The sequence below is a fragment of the Berghia stephanieae genome, chromosome 8 (genome assembly GCF_034508935.2).
Source record: "Berghia stephanieae isolate SIO BIC M18660-M18661 chromosome 8, UCSD_Bste_1.3, whole genome shotgun sequence".
Lineage (NCBI taxonomy): Eukaryota > Metazoa > Mollusca > Gastropoda > Nudibranchia > Aeolidiidae > Berghia > Berghia stephanieae.
In genome coordinates this window covers 20,937,637-20,942,606 of record NC_088367.1, presented here as the reverse complement: position 1 = coordinate 20,942,606, position 4,970 = coordinate 20,937,637, and positions in this window count along the sequence as shown.

Genomic DNA, 4,970 nt, shown 5'->3' with positions numbered 1-4,970 from the left:
GAAGAAGAAGAAGAAGAAGAAGAAGAAGAAGAAGAAGAAGAAGAAGAAGAAGAAGAAGAAGAAGAAGAAGAAGAAGAAGAAGAAGAAGAAGAAGAAGAAGAAGAAGAAGATAAAGTTGGAGGAGAAGAAGAAGAAGAAGGTGGATGGGAAGGAGAAGAGGAAGAAGAAGAAGAAGAAGAAGAAGAAGAATTAGAAGAAGAAGAAGAAGAAGAAGAAGAAGAAGAAGAAGAAGAAGAAGAAGAAGAAGAAGAAGAAGAAGAAGAAGAAGATGTCTGCGATGTCTTTTTTTATTCTGCAACCTAATGGTGGTGTCATTTTTGGGTGCTTGCGAAATTTTTCTTCTAGTGTCCTATCCGTGTAGTGTACGTGTTTGTGTGCTGGGTTGTCATGCAGCGATGTGACCTTAGTAACATACTGGAGAGCCAGTTTTTTTCCTCCTGAGATGGAGAGGTGGCTCATCTGCCTCAGCATAAAGGCTTGCTACTGGAGAAGTGCGGAAAGCCCCGAGTGCCAGCGCAGTCCCTGATGATGAATTGGGTCTAGCATGCCTAAGTAGGATGGTTTTGCAGAGCCGTATACAAAAGATGCGTAGTCCAGTTTTGATCGAATAAGGGTTCGGTATAACTTTAGAAGAGTGTTTGTGTCTGAACCCCATTCCATGCTCGACAGAACTCTCATTATTCTCTTTGCTTTCATGCATCGCAGTCTGAGATCTTTGATATGGGCGAGGAAATTTAGTTTCCTATCAAAGATCAAACCCAGGAATCGGGCTTCGTCCTTTACCTCAATTCTGGAATTGTTGAGATAAAGGTCAGGCTGTCTGATGCAGGTGCGTTTTCGGCAGAAGTGGACAGCTACTGTTTTTGATGGGGAGAAGGAGAAACCATTGAGATTTGCCCACTCCGACAGTTTGTTTAGTTGGAGTTGTAACTGTCTCTCAATGGTGTCCATACTCGATTTACTTCGATAGCATACAAGAAAGTCATCAACATATAAGGAACAGTCAACATTCTGTCTCATTGCATTCACTATTGAGTTTATTTTAATCTCAAACAGAATGGGAGACAGAATGCTGCCCTGTGGAACTCCCTCTTCCTGATCAAATGGATCAGAAAAGGTGGATCCTGCTTTGACCTGAAAGGATCTGTTGTTTAAAAATGTTCTGACAAACATTGGAAGGTTTCCTCGTAGACCAAGATTGTGCAGATCTTTGAGGATTCCGAATTTCCAAGTTGTGTCAAAGGCCTTCTCGAGGTCAAAGAAGATTGCTACCAAGTGCTCACCTTTGGCAACGTGGATGGTCTCCCTTACAAGACAGACGGAAAGAACAACGACTAACTCTCCTTTCAAAATTACAAACGTAATGACAGCCATCTCACCAGAACAACTAGACATACAACGAAATTCACGCATTTAAAGAAAAAAAACCCACCCAAAACTCTAAGACACCAATCTACAAACTCAAACATCTTAAAATATTCATTTGCTCCCCGCACTATCAAAAACTGGAACGTTTTTCCCGAATCATGTGTGAACACGACAGATTTAGAAACATTCAAACGAAGATTATCAAAATTCTTTAGTGGATATTGCTCTATATATATAATCTCAAGTATTGTGTTAATATGTGTGTCGGTGAGTGTGTCAGACGGTAGCCATCGTTAACTTTGGCCACAAACGAAAACAAATCACGAGTTGTTTTCAATAGTTCAACCAATGAGACCACTTGTTTCCATGAGCACTACTAACGACAACTCACTAGGTTCAATAATGATAATAAATGATGATAATAATAATAAACTCAATAATGACGTCAAAATGTCAGTCTTTTTGGGTTTCAGTGTCAGGCTATAACTTAATGACTACGCCCTGACACTGACCAATAAATGACGTCAAAAGACAAGACTTGGGCTACAAAAGAAAACAAATCGTGAGTTGTATTCAACAGTTCAACCAATGGAATCACTTGTTTTCTTGAGTTCTACTAACGGCAACTCACCAAAAGCGTCACAAACCTAAAAAAAATGACGTCAAACTACCTGTCTAAGAGGGTTCTAGTGACAGGCGATATAAGCTACCGATGGCTACGGTCAGAGTAGGGTGTGGATGGGTGAGAGGAATGTGGTCAAAAGACTTAATCCATTGCTTATTGGGAGTGGAGGTGAGATCAGGTTAATATATCAAATTACAGGATGAAGACATTGAGGAACAATCGGAAGACTGGTCATGTACTTGAGACGTTCTTCAGTCTGGACATTTATAAACACACGTATTTAAAAATTTGGCCAGAAACTCGTCCTTCAAATATCGATCGATTTAAATAACCCTCGTCTTAGGACAAACTTTCAAACCTGGGACTTCGCCTCTCTAGAAGAAAGAAGAAGAAGAAGAAGAAGAAGAAGAAGAAGAAGAAGAAGAAGAAGAAGAAGAAGAAGAAGAAGAAGAAGAAGAAGAAGAAGAAGAAGAAGAAGAAGAAGAAGAAGAAGAAGAAGAAGAAGAAGAAGAAGAAAAAGAAGAAGAAGAAGAAGAAGAAGAAGAAGAAGAAGAAGAAGAAGAAGAAGAAGAAGAAAGAATAAGAAGAAGTAAGAACTAAGAAGAAGAAGAAGAAGAAGAAGAAGAAGAAGAAGAAGAAGAAGAAGAAGAAGAAGAAGAAGAAGAAGAAGAAGAAGAAGAAGAAGAAGAAGAAGAAGAAGAAGAAGAAGAAGAAGAAGAAGAAGAAGAAGAAGAAGAAGAAGAAGAAGAAGAAGAAGAAGAAGAAGAAGAAGAAGAAGAAGAAGACCATGAAGGCTATGTGGTCGTACTCCGGTGTAAAATGAGTACCTGACCGTTAACAGCGTTCTCTCTTTCGGAAAAATGTATAATCGCCAACAGGCGTCATGTCTCGTCCTACATGTTAAGTGTTGTCAGAGACCCTTTGTAAAGCGCGTAGAGCACGTTTAGTGGATATCGCGCTATATAAAAGCTCAATTTTAAGGCAGTACAGCGAGTTGAAGAAAAAGAACGGACGGTCGCTCGAAAATTCGTCTGGTCCTATTTTCCTGAGCGATCAGCGATCGGGGGCGTGGCAATATAAAAAGTGGACGTTTTTTTTCTCTCTCGGATTTTCGCTGTTTTGAATTCAGATTATTGATCAGCGTCAAATTTAAAATAGGTTTGTAACCAAGAGCTATGTGTATACTCCAAAAATTGTTGAAATTAGAAATAATTTTTTATTAATTGTATATTTTAAACAATTCTGAGCCAGGGAGCGATTTACTTGGCACATGACATAATATGATTGACAGATGCCAAAGCTACGGGATGATGGGTGTGGGTACTGATGCTATGCGGCTATACGTTTAGGTAAAATACTCATAACATCCGCCAGATATAACATACCAACACAAAACTGTGTGTCACAACAACAACAACAACAACAACAACAACAACAACAACAACAACAATAATAATAATAATAATAATAATAATAATAATAATAATAATAATAATAATAATAATAATAATAATGATGATGATGATAATAATAATAACAATAATAATAATAATAATAATAATAATAATAATAATAATAATAATAATAATAATCATCATAATAATAATAATAATAATAATAATAATAATAATAATAATAATAATAATAATAATAATAATAATAATAAATCTTTATTGTCCATTGAATGGACATTTTCCGTGGTTTACATTACCTGTCTGTAGTTGTAGCGGCCAAACAATTTACAATTTTCACCAAGTATACAAAATTAGACCATTCCCTTGGAGGGGGTGTGGGGGGGGGGGAACAAGCTAAGAAAAGTCGCCAAATTTGAAGTTTCTTGGTACATTTTAGTGGCTTTCGGTGTTTTGAGTTGAGATCTCTGTTGTAGTCTTTCTTTTTTCTCCTCCTTCTCCTTCTTGCTTTTAAATGTATTGTTTGCTTGTATGTTGCATCAGCTGAACAACAAATGTCCATATATTTTGACCGCATAATTTGTCGCTTTTGGCATAATTTCACTTTTTTGGGGCACTTTTGGGGCATAATTTCCTGGAGGGAAAGCTTATCCAGTGTGTAACCATGGTCTAAGCGCTGGACAATTACTTTCCTCAGCCAGTAGCACATAATAATTTTGATATTAATTTGGTCTCAGACAACGCTAATTACGCCTTCTAGATCGCGGGTGTACATTTCACCCGTTTAGTCCCCGTTTAATCTAAGACTTTGCATAGTCGGACTTCATGAATAGCTCGTAACGCGTTTGTGTCCGAGACAGCGGAAATAAGTCTCGGACTTTCGTCAAAGTCTCGGTCCATGAATCAGACCTTGATCAAAATTGATGACGCACGCTTCAATTTATCAGGATAAAGGCCACTCAAAGGACTGAATGCTCTAGTGGGAAAGTAAAATACATCTGTTGCTACACGAATCTCAAACAAACAACAAAAAATTGTTATTGTTGTGTTTTTTTTCTTTTCTTTTTTTTTTGGAAAAAATAAAGCCTTTTCTAATCAAACGCACAATATTGCACATTATTGTCAAAATAGTTTGGTTATTTCAACAGAAGCAAGTCCTCATGTGAAAATCTGGAGTATCAAATTCTGGTTGTTTTTGTTGTTTTTTTTAATGCAAATCTGTAACTATAAAAAGAATCATGATCAAGTCCGAGTTTCGAGTCGAAGTAAGTCAAAGAATCGAGGCCGAGGGTCGAGGGCTCGGCAGCATATTCAGATTTGATATTCACTTCAAATTCAAACGATCAGAGTAGAAATAATGAGAGCAAGTGTTGTACCAAAACTTTACCAAAACTAATCACTTTAAAATAAAGTTTGATACACTATCTAATGATAGTGGTAATGTTTGAGTACTACTCAAAATAAAATATAAAAAGTATAATCTTACGATCGACACCGTAATATTGACAAAGAGTAAAGAGCATAAAAGTTTGGCTGCTTTGGGCTTTGACTTTCTTGTTTTCCGC